The sequence below is a fragment of the Hermetia illucens genome, chromosome 5 (genome assembly GCF_905115235.1).
Source record: "Hermetia illucens chromosome 5, iHerIll2.2.curated.20191125, whole genome shotgun sequence".
Lineage (NCBI taxonomy): Eukaryota > Metazoa > Arthropoda > Insecta > Diptera > Stratiomyidae > Hermetia > Hermetia illucens.
Genome location: NC_051853.1, coordinates 93418466 through 93437005, shown reverse-complemented (window position 1 = coordinate 93437005; position 18540 = coordinate 93418466).

Genomic DNA, 18540 nt, shown 5'->3' with positions numbered 1-18540 from the left:
GACCCATTCCCAGAAACTAGCCAGCCCAAATATCTGAAAAAAATCGACTATATGGTGCCAAGACTCCGAAATACCCTATATATCGATATCTGTTCAAATGAAGTTAATAATAGTACATTACTATAATTTTTGTAATTCCCAGGAGAACCACCCTTAAGTTCATCGTAGAATCAGGAAATTTTGCAGCAGTGTAGGCTACAGCATAGAGCATGATTCCACGAAAATGCAAATTCAAGACTTTAAATGTCAAGATCATTTGAAAGTGGATATTTTCACATGCATATATTACGTGCTTCTACTAATGTGGTAAATGCACACTCAAATATTTTTTTATAAAAGAAATACACAAAACCTTTCATACTGGAAGCGTCTAGCGTTTCTCGACTTGTTATAAGTTACTTTGACCAGTAGGATCAAAATTTATATGCATATGGTTGCCATTCACCCCCTGTGACGACCAGGTTCTTCGTTTAAGATAATTTCTAGTCAGGGTACTTGGGTGATACAGTGGGGTACACTTGGCATATGTGACTCTTATATAGCAACAAATAAAGAACAATAACACATAACAGTCTCAACTTGATGTTGAAATAATTGCACTGCCACATTTTTGACACGGCAGCGAAAGCTGTTAATGTCTCGGACCACATCCAGTTCGGCGCCACCATCTGTAGAAACCACGCTTCCTAAATATACAAACGGATCGACCCATTGGATGCCCTGCTCATTAATACTGATAGAGAGAGTATAGTAATTTGTCAAATAGAAAACCTTGGTTTTGGTGTTTATCTTCAGCCCAACCCTACTTCCCTCTCTTTCCAAGTGCAGAGCCATTTGGCCAAGGTCCATGACCCGGTGAGACAGCAAACAGGTGTCATCAGCGTCCTCCGGTAACCAGAATAAATAATAGACAGGATGTAAACCTGGCGGACTCTACTCTGAACATAAAAATCCCAGGCGAGGATTACAGAATGTTTCAAATGTCTAGAATTTGGACACTTTGCCAAACATTATAAAAATGAGGAAGATCTTTCCATGCGGAGGTGAAGGTCATATAGGGAAAGACTGCGATAAAACACCGTCATTTATGTTCTGTATGAAGGGCAGACATACCCGCAGTAATAAATGTTCGGTGTTCGGGAGGGATTTGAATACCGCGAAATCAACATGAAGATAACTCAGATAAACCTCATTTACCGCGAAGCGGCTCAGGATCTCCTAGCACAAACTGAAGTATACGGGAGAGCGGTCGTAGTTCTAATCAGTGAATTATACAAAATACCAGATAATAATGCGTGAATTCTTGACAAGAGCAAAAAGGCCGGTATGTGAATTTGCGGGGAGCAAGCATTTCTGTAAATCGACGAGCGATTGGAGGGGAGTGGTCAAAAGTAGTATAGGTCCCAGGGCGAAACGTGGATTGGTACCCACGATGGAGCATAAAACCTGGGAAATGCCTGCTGAACCAACACCAACAGCTCTACTACCAAACAATATCTCCACCTCTACGCGGTGACCGCTGGGAGCTCTTTCTTAACGAAAAGCTGCAGACGGAGAAGGATGAAGGTGAGTCTCCGCGCCTAAAAACGGGACAAACTGTACCAACTGTCCTCCAGGTTGGGGGGTGGGTAGGGCTGACAGCCCTACACGGAAAACCGATGTTACGGAGCTACAAAAGGAGCCTCGGACAGGATGGACTTTATGAACCCGGCAACGACAACGGAATAACGATTTGCGAATTTTCTCATGGAACGTGCGCTCCCTGTACAGAGATAAAGCTGATGAGCGGCTAGCCGATACCCTGTCCCAATATAGGGCTGATGTAACAGCGTTACAGGAGATGCGATGGACAAGGACCGGTTTCCTGGAGAAGAGCCGCTACACCATATATTATGGTGGTCATCCAGTAAACCATGTGCTCGGAGTAGGTTTCTTAGTCAGCCAAAAAATGAAACCTGCTGTTATCGGCTTTAAAAACATAAGCGAACGGCTATGCACTCTGCGCTTGCGTGGCAAGTTTAGGAATATAAGCCCCATTAACGTTCACGGCCTTATAGAGGAGACTGCAGAGTCGGAGAAGGATAGCTTCTACGAGGCAGTAGAACGAACCCTCGAAGCCTATCCCAGATATGATATCAAAATCATACTTGGGGATTCTAACAGCCAAGTAGGGAAGGAGCCCGTATTCAGGCGATACTTTGGCTCCCATAGCTTACACCAAAATACAAGTGATAACGGACTGCAGATCATTCAATTAGCAGGTTTGCGCGGGAAGCGGTCCACAAACATACATGGGCCTCTCCAGATGGGATCACTTTCAACCAAATTGACCACGTGTTGATCGAACGCCATGATCGAACGGTGAGAGTTAACACTGAAGCCATCTACAACACAGCCCTGCGCAACACAGCCTTCCGCAACACCTATGAGAGGGAAATGGATGCCGCCATAACCGCAGTCAACAGAGATCCTGGAGATGAAGCATAAACAAATGATCTTCACAATCACCTGGAGAACGTTATCATATATACGGCTGCAAACATACTTGGCCCATCTGCAAAAAGAGTCGGAACGGCTGGTTTGAAGATGAATATAAACTAGCAATGGAACGGAAGAATGCTGCATTCTCAAAGAACGCGAGTACGCGCGCAGATTTATCATGAACTGCAGCGAGCGGAGAAACGACTTCTCAGACGGAAGAAGGGAAGCCTGGGAGAGCTAACAGGTCCGTCAACTTGAAAAGTAGCTCTACTGACCGCTGCGAATGACGGTGTGTGGTGGTGGCGGAAGTTTTACCAAAAAGTCGGCAGGATCAAGCCTTACACAAATCGATGTTCATTCTGCCGAGTCAAAGAGGGAAATATGATTTCCGACAGAATGGGCATATTGGAGCGATGATTTGAGTACTTTGGTGAACTACTGAACAACCAGAACATCCGCGAGTTGCAGGTCCCGTCAACTGACGACGACGGAAAAATACTGCCACCACCAAGTTTAGGAGAAACAATCCGTGCAATTCATCGGCTAAAAAATCATAAGTCGCCTGGAGCCGATGGAATTACAGCCGAATTGGTTAAATATGAAGGCGACCAGTTACACCAAGATTGACAACGAGGCATTATCTGTCCCATACATAAAAAGGGAGATATCACACAGTGCAGCAATTATAGAGGTATCACGTTACTGAGTACCATCTATAAGATATTCTCCGCTATCTTGCTAGGCCGAATAGCCCCATACGCCCAAAACATCATTGGCCCATACCAAAGAGGCTTCACTCCAGGCAAATCAGCAACAAATCAGATTTTCTCTCTGCGGCAGGCGACGGAAAAACTGTTGGAATATGGACACCAGTTGCACAATCTATTCATCGGCTTTAAAGCCGCCTATGAAAACACAGCCAGGATAAAACTGTACATGGCCATGAGACAATTCGGTATCTTGACGAAATTAATAAGACTGACTAGGCTGACCCTGACCAATGTGCGAGGCCAGATAAAAACAGCATTATCACTCTCAAGACCATTCGACATCAACAACGGTCTACGACAAGGGGATGCCCTATCATGCGACCTCTCTAACCTGGCCCTCGAGAGTGATCCTTGATGCCAAGGTAAATGCAAGAGGGACGATCCGTTTTAGGTCCACTCAAATGCTTTCCTATGCTGACGATATCGACATCATGGGAAGAACCTGCCTTCATCCAGATCGAGCAGGAGGCGATTAGCGCGAGATCTTGGGCTGCACATGAATGAAGGCAAGACAAAGTATATGGTGGTAACTTCAACACCGAACACAGGAAGAATAAGGATAGGAGAATTACAACTTTGAGGCCGTTGACAAGTTCTCCTATCTAGGGTCGAAAATCACAACCAATAACAGCTACGATGATGAAATCCGCGCACGGTTGTTGTCAGCCAATAGAGCCTATTTCAGCTTATAAAAACTGTTCCGCTCGAAACTTCTCAACATAGGGTCAAAACTCTTATTGTAGAGACTATGATATGACTATATGAGTCGTCATGTATTCCTCGGAAACTTGGGTTCTTAGCAAGAAAAATTGCGAACTCTTGGCCGCGTTCAAAAGAATAATCCTCCGAAGAATTTTTGGCCCCCTACATGAGGATGGACGATTCCGTAGCCTACACAATGACGAAATCTATGAGCGATACCATGACCGTCCGGTTGTGGATAAAATCCGGCTCAATGGGTTACGGTGGGCGGGTCACTTGATCCGTATGGATGAGGATGATCCCACCCGGAAAGTCTATAAGGGCAATATCTATGGTAGAAAAAGAAGACGAGGCAGACCCTGCCTAAGATGGAGCGATGGCGTAGGTCAGGACGCCAGACAGCTTTTAGGGATGTCGAATTGGTGGACCTCGGCTAAAAGCTGGGGTGTCTGGAGTTTCTTATTAATGCAGGCCTAGACCGGATACCGGTTGTTGTGCCGTTGATGATGATGATTGGAGGGTTTCATCCGGGCTAAAATAAATAAAATCAACTTTTACAGCTAGTATGTACGACCTAGTTGGACAATGGAAGAAATCCAGACAATGGTAAACAATGTGCCGACAAACGCAAACAGCAGGGGTCCACTAGTTATCGACATTGACTTCAACACGTGGGCAACATAGTGGGGGAGCAAACGTACTATCATGAGAGGTCGAAGGCCACTGGAAACGCTTGCGTCTTTGAAATTAGAAATTGCAAATAACAGTGAGGCAAACCCATGTCGTAAAGCTGGTATGGGTTCAATCATTGACATCACTTTCGACAGTTTTTACTACTGACCAAGATGAGGTGGTGGGTTAGGGAAAAATTCGGCCACAGCGATCATCAAGCGGTAGTGTTTAAAATCAGGGGCCCAGAATGGCGCAGAATCTTAAACTGACAGATCCAAAATGGATTTGCAGAAAGCCATCAAACAAAGGAAAGACAGAAGCTTTAAAAATCTCTGCAACGTTGCTGATGTAAACCCCTGGTTCACAGCCTATAGAGTGGTGATGTCTAAAGTAAAGGCAAAGAAATCACCGAAAATCACTTGTCCGACAACGCTGGCATCGATAATGAAGACACTGCTCCCGCAAAGACCGAACACAGTCATTGAAACAATCGGTGCGGCTGGTTTAGATACCATACTACGTGTCACCGAAGATAAATTGCTCCAATATATAGGGCAAGAAAGCACCGCGACTTGATGGTATTCCTTACAAAGCAGTGAAAGCGGCCGCCCACACAGAATCAGACATGTTTATACAAGCAATGTAAAAATGCCCGACAGTGGGATATTCCCAAAAATGGAAATAGCAGCGTATGGTTTTGCTGCTAAAAGGAAAAAAACAACCCTAGATACGAAAGGGAACATATTGGAGGGGATAATTGCCAACAGATTGCGCTTAAATGAAAGGGCTCTTTCCGGTATGCAGTTAGGATTCAGGAAAGGTTGATCCACCGCCGATGCAATAAAGGTGGTGGTAGACACTGTTGCCACTGCCATAGAAGGTGAGAGACGACAATGGGGGTCAAAAGAGCACTGTGCAGTGGTCTCGTTGGAATGAAAAATGCTTTCAACTCAGTAAACTGGTCGGTCATCAAAACGTCCGCCATCCGAATGAGTACTCTACGGTACCAGCGAAACATACATTTGCAGACAGGGAGCTAAAGTACGAGAGTGACAAAGGCACAAATTACTATCGTATCTCAGAGGTATTGAGCCCACTCTTGAGGATCATCATGTATGATGGAGTATTCCGCTTGCTTTTACCACAAGGAGCAAAAGAGTAAATTTTGTCGACGTTATTGCTGTGGTTGTAGTTATAAAGCACATTCACATTGAGGTAGTAGCTAATGAAGCGATCTCGATCAATAGTAGGCTGGAAACTGCCGGACTAGTACTCGCAGATCACAAAACTGAAGCGATATTGATAACAAGCCGGAAGACGCTGGAGTACTTCAAAATTCGAGTTGGAAGCCGGACTATAAGGAGGAAGGAGGCGGTAAAATACTCAAATTCAATGTGCATGCAGAGTGCATCGAAAAAAAGGCAGCACTGTTGCTAGCAGCACCCTCGCGAATGCTGGCAGACCGAAATACATCAGTAGAAAGGCCGATAAGCGCACAAGTTAATTTCGATCATTCGTATGTGGGTCAATCCTCGCCACGAAGCCTGTAATTACCAGTTAACGCAGTTTCAATTTGATCACGGTGGGTATCGCAAATATCTACTCAGGTTTGTGTATGGTGACTCGCCAGCATGCCCAAGCTGCCCAGGCGGGGAAGAAGACGCAGAGCATGCACTATTCTATTGCAGTCCCTTCGCGGCGTGGAGGACTAACATTCCAATATTCCGAGCATGCAACTTCTGGCGGAATGTACACTTCAGTCGGAAGACAAATGGCAGGAGTTAGTTAGCTAGTTTAGTTAACTGGGGGGAGCCGCAGTTCCGAGCACTCAGGCTACGTTCTTTGACCAGAATCCGCTTCAGCTTTGAGGTTGCCTCAAGAGAGTTAGTCTCTTCGCAAAAGCGTCTCCAAGATGATCGATTAGCCGATCTTATGCTCTTCTTTAGAGCGTTCTGTGCCTTTTTATAGCGATTGCAACTAGTGCTTGATTTACCTTTCAGAACACTATTAAGGAGCATCTTTGTCGTTCTCCTCTGTTTTGCCAAATCCGAGTTCCACCATGGTGTTTTACCCTTCTTTGGCATTTTGAGTGGACAGCTTTCTTCGAAAGCTTATCTAATGCTAGTTGTGATCATCTGGGTTGTCTTCACAATTCCAGCAATGGATTTGATGCGCTTCCCAGGGATCCGGGCGGTCAATTCAATTTGATACATCACCCAATCTGTCTTCCTCGGATTCCGAAATGGTGTGGGTGGAGGTGGATCGATGCCCATAACGAAATCAATGTGTGTGTGATCCGAGAGTGTGATATCATTTGATACTCTCCACTCTTCGACCAGAGCCGCGATGTCAGGAGATGCCACCGTGATGTCGATGACCTCTCGCCTGACCACGTTGAAGAAAGTGGGTTCATTACCCACACTTAGGATCTGCAAATCGGTTCCTACAAGATACTCCAGTAGTCTCGATCCTCTTGCATTGATGTTCGAACTTTCCCAGCATATGTGGTGAGCGTTGACATCACATCCTGCTATTACCCCCATGCCTCTACTTTTGGAATATTGGATAGCTCTGATGAATGTTCCACTGGGAACGTCTTCTGCGTCGTAGGCGAAATATGCAGAGCACCATAGTATCTCTTTATCTCCCTGTTGACTTTTTATGGTTAGCTTAGCCGATGTGGTGTCGCCATCAGGTGCGGGGTCGATCGCTTCCATTGGCATACAATAGGTTAGCATGTTGGAAGTTTAGGCCCCTGACTGCCCCACCAACAACCCACGGTTCTTGTATGAGGTATATAAATGTCTTGCAGCTATTGATCCGACGACTGATAAGTGCAGTCGCCGCTTTACAATGCTGCAAATTTACTTGGGAAATGTGGCGCCTCATCTACGTTTCAGGTGTAGATGCCGGGGGCTGCATGTCCCTTTCAATGGTTTTAGGGGTCGACACTTGTAACGTGACGGTCCCCAGCGCATAGTAGAGCCGGCAGCCCAATTTTTCCCGAACCTTCTTAACATCGGGTTCGGAAACGCCGATAGTGAGAAAAGTTCCTGGCCTATCGGTTCTCTCTCCTGTTTTGCTGCCTAGCAGCAACGAGGTGGAAGTGTTGAGGTTGTTCTGTACACCAAGTTGTTCCAGAACCCAAACACCATTTCGCTCTTCTTCTGGAAGCCAGAGAAAGCACTTTTTGATCGATGGAAGCTCAGAGACCCTTTTCAAGGTTAGTCGCGCACCCTCCCACACATCGTCTAGCCGTTGCCGCCCGAGCCGTTTTTGCTGCTTTTTGTGTCGATGAGTTAGGATCGTTCGAGGACCGCTGCCGCTTCGGTTTCCCCTTAGCCGCAGGTGCCCCGAACGCTCCTTTCCCCTCAACCTTAGCACAGCTCTTGCGTTTTGCGTTGCCCGGAGGCTGTTTGCCCGAAGGCGGTTCGCCCGAGGGCAGTTTGCTGTCTGTGGACAGGTGCTTACCCATGGGCAAGACTTTAGCCTCAGCAGGTGGCGCCGATTGGAGCCTGAGGTCAGGATTACTGACAGAAGTGCCCTGCTTCGGCGGGAATTGGTGGGAATTGGTTCCCACTTGAATAAGTGGGGAATCTGAGTCTAGGCTCAGCTTCTCCATCGATGAGCTCAGGGTTGCCCCTTCACTTGGGGTTGGATCGTCACGATCGAACTGTGTTTGCTTAATAGGTTTATGTTTTTGCTTTTTTGTTTTTTCATAGTTGGCTACCATGACCTCAATTTTTCCGGGGAAAGTAAGTCGATCTCGGCAGAGCCCCTTTTGGCCGAGACAAGGCTAGTTGAAACTGGGGGTTGCCTGGAATTCAACGTTTACGGTCATATCTTAACCCCTGTGACCATTCAGCCCTCGGCACGGTAGTCACACCTTGGCTTGGTTGTTTCGATTACTGCTTGGCTTCAGGTGTCACCTCCCGTTTCCTGGAGGATCTTCCTTACTGAGCTCCCTCACCACGACAAGGTAGGTAATCGTCGAGGGAGAATGGCAGGAGTTAGTGTCACTCGTATCTAATGTGCACAAAAAGTGCGTATAATGGAAAGGAGAAGCGCTCACCTTCTCCTTTCAGCCATACAACAATGGCAGCACAATTGCTAACCGGCCCTGTGAGGTAATGTCTGATAATTCCGCGGGGTGAGCGGTTGAAGAATGCACGGGTGTGGTTTGGTTTAGTACGTAGGCGCGGATTTACGTCCGTGAATCGTGCACGTCAGCGGATCCAACCATTGCATTGTGATGAGCATGCAATTTATGTCTTTTCTTCGTCTTCTCGTTTCCAATGGTTTTTCATTCCTTCCATTGCACTAGATTCTAAAGCTGTTATTATGCTGATAAGCCAGGCAAATGACAGCGCCAACAAGAGTGCTTTGACACACTGAATGTCAAGGTGACCCAATAGGGCGGGTGTTCCCAATGTGGAGATAGATGTTCCAGATAGAATCACAGAATGCATCATGTATTGCCATGGCTTTGGAAATATATTATCTATAGAGATGCAAAACAACAAAGCTTAAGAAACTGTTAGCTATCGTCATTATATATTCCAGAAGATGTAATCGTACACCTTTCCAAATTCTGTCATTTTTATTATTGTTTACTCTTGATAACAATGAACTTGCACATTTCCCATCCTTACTGTTGTTTATCGAATTATTAGTGTAGGTCTAAAATTTCAAACCTGAAGCGTAACTAATGAAAAACTTCTTTCAGAAAGACCCAACAATTTGAGCAACTCCTCCACGCTGCGATCCTCCCCGTCTTTGAGTCTCCTTCTGCCTCCATTCTCTTCATTAAAACAAGCCTCTTTTATTAATTTTATTGCTTTTTGCGCCCAAGAATTACGCAACACTTCATTCCAAGTGTATGTCCAAACACAAATTTAGAAATGTTTTCTTTCTTCTCCAAGGTTACACACTCGATAGATGCATCTTTGTTAGTCTTTCACTTAGCTAGTTTCTGGCATGAAGAAAGAACTATTAGCGCTTTTTTCTTCTCCACAATTTTTGAAATCCTTTTTTGCGAGTCTGCAATTATTGTGCAATTTATTGAAACTGGTTTCCTAGTGTCGGAAAGAAAGCCGTTTGGGTATTGTGGGAGCAATGGGAAAGTCTGGAAATATTCGGCGAATTAGAAATAATTGGTTCAACAAAAAGCAGTAAATGCCGCAAAAACTGGTAAAATTGAATCAACTATTTTTGTTGACCGTAAGTGCGGTGTAACTGACGCTGCGTCATTTAGTATTTCGCCTACAATTCGATGGACTCAAAATGTTGCATTTCGAGCATTGTCAAGGGAAAAGTATTGTGGCTCAATTTCATAAGTATGTATTTACCATATTGCGTTTTTATCAAAAGTGGAAAAGTAGATGATGTAGGAAGGTTGTCAACAAGTGGAGCAATGTAACTCACCGCTGAATGCATTGTATTACACATCCCGCATCATATTCAAGAGTTTAGGTAATTCGATCCGGTTACAATTTACCAAAACAAATGGGGGAATCAAACGAGTATGGGGAACACATTTTTTGGAAGATTATTGCCCACAGTAGTAAGTGCTTTGAAACTTCAGATTTATAATGAACAAATAAATGAAAACAACACCTCAAAAGAGATACTTTCTTGACTTTTGGAGTTGACGAATTAGAAATTGTTTCTTGGTTCGACTGAAATTAAGTTTACTTAATATTATTTATATATACCGAAATTTAAATTGAAACATCTTTGAGACAATAAGCAAATTATCTGGATGGCTGTCAGCATATACATAGTGCAGCTTAGTTTTATTATATACTGCTTCCTCCCGTACACTCTAAAAAGTATAAGGAGAGGGAGAAGTTAGAGCATCTATTAGAAGATGTAATCTTTTCATTAGAGAAGATGAATCCAAAGCATCAATGAGACCGAAAACCATCTTAAATCTGAATGGTCTCACCGCCATCAATGTTTCTCCTATCTTCGATGATATATTGGCAATCAATCAGCAAATCACTGGAGCGAATAATGTTGGGCATGTACAAATATTGCTAACGAACCCTGAAACTGCGATTCACGGAAATTCCAAAATGAATGAAAATATGTTTACGGCTTTAGCGAATTTCGCGTTGATATTGAGAGTATATTTCTAAATCAGCCCATTTAATTTTTTCCGTTAATATTTGTTGCAATCTATCGTTTTCGTGTTTGATGTGAAGGAAAACAATAATTTGTTCACTCAGCCCGTTGCCCCATATTTGTAACAAATCAAATTGATTCAATTTTTTGTCAGATCGTAGTTGGTATTAACTTTCGAATAATTTCATGTGATAATATTCCTGATATCCAGTGGTCCGACTTATGTATGAAGAATTTGCATATTCTTAAACCAATAACAAGATTATTATTTCGCACTATTGACAGGAAATTCCTGGTGCATTTTTTAAAGGATACTTCGAAACTTTTGTTTTTATGCTAAGTATTATATGAGCGAGAAGCGGTATTGTGGAGGCGCAGTTCATTGTTCACCGCATCTGCTCAGATGGAAGCTAGTGCGAGCTAGTCGTCTCTTCTCTCAAACCTGACATCATCCAGGGGGTAGTGTACGTTCTGATCTTCAGAGCCAGCCCGTAGCATTCACGAAGGAAAGCAGCTCTCCCACCCTGCAGCTAGAAATTTCTCTGAGGTCTTCAAAGAATAGTTACCCGTATCCTGACTCTAACTAAAGCTGGGCAATCGCAGAGAAAGTGCATGAGGGTTTTCCTTCCTTCTCCGCAGCTTCGGCAATGCGAATTGTAGGGTATGCCGAGGCTGGCGGCATGGTTCCCTATGGACCGCCATAATCTTGAGTGCATTTGCACGCGTCTTGGACAGAAGCTCATGTTGTAAGCGGGCCAAATTCTCCTTGACTTGGTACAGCTCGTAAGCCTTCGCCATCTAAGGCCCGCGGCTGCTAGGTAGTGCGAGTAGACTTGGCCCCTGACAACTGCCAGCGACAGACTGGCTGTATTCAGCGAAGGGCTGTCAAGAGCAGAGCCTCGTCTGGCCGATCCATCAGCCCGCTCATTCTCTTCTGTGGGTAACCTTGAGCGTGCCGTCCAGATGGTTCAGCGCGTCCTTGCATTGCCACCAGCCTGGAGCTGTCGTCGCGGGGCACAAGGCCTTGATGTCGCTTTTCTGTCGGTCAGAATAGCTATGTTATACTTGAGGCTTCAATCCTGCTCCAGCCATCGACACACTGCCAATATCGCCAGTACTTCCGCCTGGAATACACTGGCGAAACCTTGGAGACCATGCGACTTGTATACACCGGGTGTATTCGAGAAAACCCCCGCGCCGACTCCACAGTCTTTGATCCATCGGGAAAGAATACTGAGTCATGACTTTGCAACACGCCGCCGGTTTTCCACTTGGAAAGTCCACAGCGAAGTTTCTCGTAAAGTTCAGTTTGCGGGTGACATAGTCAGTGCGGAATGCCCAGATTTTCCGAAGGACTTTCTCTAGGATGTTGCTGTGGCCGTAGGACTGCCTAGCACCCGGACTCACGTAGTCTGCCGCCACTGCACGCTGCAACATATTTAATGTGGAGGTCAAGGGGGAGTAGATGCAGCAGCACATTGAGAGTATCTGCCGGGCAGGACTACAAAGCCCCAGTAGCACCTGCACATGCGGTTCTTGGAATCCTTTTAAGCTTCATCCTATTCTATTTTTCGCTCAAAGCCGACCACCATACAATACGCACGTTAGAATCGGACACACAACAGCGGTGAACATCCGGAGAACCGTCCTCGGAGACCTAATTTCTTCGCAAAGGTTCCCTTGTGGGCATAGGAGGCTATACAGAGCTTCTTAACTCTCAGTCTTATGTTCAATCTCCAATTTAGCTTTGGATCCAGGGTTACACACAGATACTTTACATTAGAAGAAAGAACCAAACTCTGTTCATTCAGTCGTGGTAGGTGGAATTCAAGTGTCTTGGTGGTGAATAGCATCAGTTCCGTTTTGGTTGGGTTTATGCTGAAACTGCATTATGCGGCCCACAGGCACACCTTTTGCAACCCTCCTTCCATGATGTCGCTCATAATGATACTAATACCACCAAGTTGTAGGCATACGTCACCACCTTCACCCCGCTGCTGTCCAATATTCGTAAAATTTCCTCCATTACTATTAACCAGAACACCGGAGAGATGGCGTCACCCTGGGGCATGCCTGTGTTCACAGCTCTGGTCATGTGGCCTCTCAGATCTGACTGGATTATCCTGGTACTTAGCATGGATATAATCCAATGCGTAAGATACCCCTCCAATCCAATACTGGTCAAGGCTTCCTTGATGGCGTTGGTACTAGCGTTGTTAAAAGTTCCCTCTATATCCAAGAAGACAGCTAGGGTATACCGCTTGTACTGCAGCGACCGCTCAACCGTGCCAATTACCTCGTGGAGGGTGATTTCTGTGTGTTTTGAGACTTAGCGAAAGTCGTTCTCTCTGTAATGGACCTTAAGTGAATGTCCAGGACGCGCTCCAGGGTCTTCAGCACAAAAGATGTGAGGCTGATTGGTCTAAGTCCTTCGCGGACTCATGACTGCGCTTGCCCGCTTTCAGTATGAAAACCACTCGTGCGCGTCTTCAGGACTGTGGTACGTACCCTAAAGAGGCATCTCTTTAGGATCCTCCGGTAAATCTCAACAAGCCACGGCACAAACCTTTCCTGTTGCTTCTGCAGCATGACTGGCATTATGCCTTCTGGACCCGGAGATTTATATGCGCAGAAGCTGTTTATAGCCCAGCCGATCTTATCCTCGGTAATTACCGATTTGATATTCTCGCACAACTGGGGCGGTAGCACACCTTTCAAGCAAGGTGCTGACTCACAGTCCTCCCCGCTGGCGCTTGAACAAGCAGCTCCAAAGTTTCAGTAGAAGATTCCGTCCGTTTTAAGAAAGGATGTTTCTTGGAGAGAATCTCACCGAGCCTCGCGGCTTCACTGGTGCTATCGATGTTTTGACAATTGTCCAACCAAGACGGCCTCTTGGCTTTCCTGATGGCCGACTTGTACTTCTTCAGGCAGTCCTTTTATGTCAATATTTATGCATGTAGCAGATGTTGAAGATTTCTCTGGTCAGTTTCCTGAGGCTGGGGAGATCTTCAGTCCATCACGGAGGCAGTGTCTTTTTGCTTTGTACTTAGTAGGGCACGAGACTTTTAAGACGGTATCGAGTGACTTTTCCAGAGACCCGACCTTTGACTCCAGTTCGTTTGACGTGCCAATCTTACCAATTTGCACACCGGAGAGTTTGTTCTTAATTACTTGACCAAACTTTCTTCAGTCCATCCCCCTGGGGTCTCTGAAGGGCTTGAGGACCTCTGCGGCTAGATGTAGGCTGAAAAGTATCCAACTGTGATCAGAGAAGGATTATTAGGGTGATATCAAGGACCTCCTCCCAACTATCTCAGTTGTCCGAGCAGGGGAAATAGAAGGTTGCTGTACAGCCCCTGTTACACACCGATAGGTTTGAAGTGATAATAAAATCAAGGACTGACTCACTTCTCTCGTTGATTTCCTTGCCTTGCTTTGCATTGGCGTCGCAGCCAATCAATAGGTTGGCTTTCTTTGTTGCTATGGTGTTCGTCAGTGTTGTAGTTCCTCTCGCGGAGCTGATCGGTCGGGAGCCATATAAGCCGAGGAAATGTACACGTTCTCTGCCCCCCCTGTTCCAGCTTGACCACGACTAGGTCACTGGAACTCAGGTCCGGAAACAGAAAAGCCTGTAGACTCTTCCTCACGAGAATACATGCGCTAGGTCTGCCTTGATCAGCTTGGAATAAATTAAAATATTTGCTCTAAAGCCCTTTGATGGTTCGATCGCCTCTGACCCAGGGCTCCTGGGTGCGATGTCGATAACTTCCTCTAGGGAAAAGACAAGTAGATTAGGAGGCGCACTTCGAATGCTACAGATTTATCTGTGTTACCCTCAGCATGCTCTGCTTGAGGGGGGGGGGGGGGTCGTCAGTCCCCGTCGGATCGTCGATCGTTATCTCCTCCACCACGTTGATTGCGTTTAGGTCGTCGTCTTGTTTTTCAGAGCGGAACACTTTTATCTTTGCATTCCTAACTCCGAACCACATTTTATAGTCGACCTTTTGCAGTACCTGCAGGCACTCGTCGTTTATATGGAGTAGAAAAGGTTGGCTGTTTGTCTCAGGTTACCCATCCTAGATGACAATCCAGTCGTCCATGAGAGTCCCGGGGTTTTAAAGGCGCAGAATTTGCACGAGTTTGTCCTTATCCATATAGATCTTCGGCAACCAGATGCGAGCGACCGGTGTCTTGGGAATTTCGTTATAAGGGATGACCTTGATCTTAGCGACGGACGAACCGAAAAAGTCCCTAGAGAATTGGTCCTCGGAAGCTATAACATGGAACCCACGGACCACCTGAGAAGAATCAAAGCAGAGGGTGACTCCCGCATGTTTGTCTTCGGTGTTCAGGAGATACTCAGTCACAGTCACAGCCTGGCCTCAACACTGGTCCACACCTCCGGCGCTAGTTTGCCGTATAAGTATAATTAACATCCGCCAGCGCCACACGTAAGTGCTCCTGGCCACGTAGCTGAAATGTTTCGCAGTTCGTGGCCCATCGGCTGACTGTTGTTGCGTAATTTTCTTCAGATGTTGCTTAGCGTCTGAGCTCTTGCCCACGCTCGTTGACAGCACCGGCCTCCTTATTCTTAGCAATCTTGTTGAGAATATGGAGGGCCTTCTGGTACTAGCCCTTGAGCAGGATACCAGCGGACCTTCGCTTCTTAGTCGGTTTCCGGTGACCGACGTTCTTGTCGGTTTTCACTTTCGGGGGATCCCCCGACTTTGAGGATTTCAGGTTAGGAGTGCTATAACTGGTACTCGGTGCACCCAGTTTGACGGCAGTGGATTCCAGGTTGGAAGGCACTACTCCGTCTGTCGCCGCGCTTCGGGAGGTTCCTGCGGTTGTTTGCATCACAACGGTGCTACGGGTGGCACCGAGTGTACTGCCCTCTACGACTACTGCCTCCTAACGGAACCGAGACTGACTGATGGAGCTGGCAGCTGATAAGCTGGACAGAGCGGTGGGATTCCTTTTGTCTTTCGAGGAAAGTAGAGTTCTTTCTTGATTTTTATAGAAAGGGTTTTTCAGGAAAGGTGAATAGTTGCAGTCGGAAACAAGATAATCTGGAGCCAAAAGAAAAGTGAAAAGTGCAGGGAAAACGACTTTGAAACGGCAATGATGTAATGAATTATTTTTCCTAGATGAAGAAGAAACGAAACTTTGAAAATTAAAAATCGGAGTCACCTGAAAATATATTTGAAACAAGGTAAGAAAAATATGGATGAGGATAATAGTGCATTAAGCTCAATTTGTGCAAAGGTTCTTAAGAATGCAGTGTCAGTGTCAGAACAACTCTATCGATACGAATGTGCATTTTGGTGTTAAATGATTTTTGTGCGATCATTGCCAAAAGTAGTTTATACAAGAAACGATTTGGAGGATGTGAATGAAAATCAATCGTGGCATTTATTAGCTGTGGGAGATAAGGGAAAGAAATAACAAAAAAAATATTTACATTCTTCCATACTTTTTTTTAAATATAGCAAGTCCGAAAACCGGAGGGTGGACGCTTCAGGTATGAGGTTGTGGGTTTCTTTTATAAAAATAGTTCAGTCGACATTTGTCCCATTAGTACCTAGCACGTACTATATGCATATATTATGTGAGAATATCCACTTTTGCATGATACTGACATTCAAAATCTTGAATTTGCACAGAAGCGACAACTTTAACCTATTATAACTTTGTTAGTAATAGTACGATTTCCACCAAACGTGCTCGATATTATAGCCTACATTGTTGCCTCGTGATTCTAGGATGAACTTAAGGGGACTTTGCAGTTAATTACCAAAAATTATGGTAACATACTATATACTATTATTAACTTTACTTGAACAGATATCGGTATGAAGGCTATTTAGCAGCCTAGGCACCATATAGTGGCAGCCTCCTGATTTTTTTCACATTCTGCGGTTGGGTAGTTTCTGAAAATTTGTCGGTGAAGGAAATGATCTATTTTGTCTCTCTGCACTCTCCACCTGTTCAACAAATGTCGAAACTGAGACCACCTTCGGAAAGTACTCATTTGATACTCCACATGACTATATTTGGTGGAGAAAAATTTACACCCCTTTTTGCATGTATGGGAACCCCCTACCCTAACATTCATTATATGCTTCAGCGTTAAAGTTCCCATATATCTACCAAATTAATTGGCGATTACTATAACCGTTTCCGAGAAAAATCCGTGTGGCAGACAAACAATGAACCGATTGAAATAAGGTTTTGTTTTACACACGTAGAGGCATCTCACTCCACGTAGAGGCATACGAGCATGTATCAATATTTGTTGCAGGACTCCTTCGCAAGGCCTTCAACTAAGCACCGATCACAACAAATGTCGTTCCGAAGGCGGCGATCATAACACCATTCAGCTTCTTCAGATTCGCCGGGTGATCAATGCGTCTCCCCAGCGTAGCTCAGCCGCTCTACCAACCCATGAACCATCTCTCATTAGAGTGCCTAAGAGTATGGTGTTGCTTGGCTAAGATATTAGGACTACTGCAATCAATACCCAGGACATATTCAACAGCTTCTCTCCGCCCAGCCTCTCGGGGCTGAGGCGAAGTAAAATATCGTTGGTAAACTGTCTTTTCAGAGCGTATCGGTCTTTCTAGTTTTTTGGAAAGCTTTCATTGACCATCGATCACTGGTATAAATCGCGCAACAACATTTGCGTAAGACCTCTCACAGACAAGCGCACCAGCTGACCTACATCTAGCACCGGCTAGGTTTCAGTTCGTGGGGCTATAGACACCAAAGTAGCGGACGTCTTCTTGGGCGGGATTGGATACGAAAAATGTCCCGTCACCCGCAATGGAATGGGATGTTTGAGCACTTCCATTGGACGTTCAATTCCAAACGTAAAGTCCTCTCGTCTGAGCTATTATCGACAGTTCCCTTCAGCCTTCAAAAAGCTTTTGAGGAATTCCGGGCTTCAGGGGTAGTTGAATTTTCTAGCGACGAATCAAATGTAGGAATTCAAAGAGCCGAATCTTTCGACATTCAAGCTATCAAACAATTGCTCTCCTGGTGAAATTATTTCACAGACGCCTAAAACCAGCACATCTGAATCAGAACGTTTCTCCACATCTACATCAGTTCCTTCGGAGTCCAGTAACATGAATCAAGAGCCAACTTTGTCGTCAGAGCATATAACCTCCGAACTCTTTCTCCCTCGAATTTTACTTAGTCAAAGCTTAGAAGATTTTTCAGACGTTCTATGCTAATACTTTAAGACTTTTGCACTGTCACTAATCTTTTCGAACTAGAAGTAAAAAATGCTCAATACTTTCACACAACTTTGTAAAACTATACGTTCGTTACCCTCAACAAAGTAACACAAAACTTTACTGCGAAAGCATTGTAAGCTTCTTCTTTTTCTTCTTTTGTCTTTATCTCCTTCAGATGCTTGATGCGTTTTAGGATGATATTAACTAATAATAATAATCTTTTTAGAGAAGTTGCACTGCGTTCCAGAAGGACTATTGTGCTCCTTTAGTTGTTTTAGTATACCTGTTAACCATAGCTCCCAGGTGCCTGAATCTACTTTGCACAAATGCCGGACATTGTCCCAGGACATGTATGTCACTCCCCTCACAGAATCTGCAGACAGTATTCCTAGATGTTCTTAGCTTCTCCAACCAATAATCAGTGAGTATTCGTATTATCATCCGGAGGCTCTTCTTGATGACGTTTAAATGTACCCTTTAGCGCTAATCCTTCATGAGTACCCTGGACTATTCCATTCCTGGTAAGTTCACCCAATACAGTTATCTCAGCC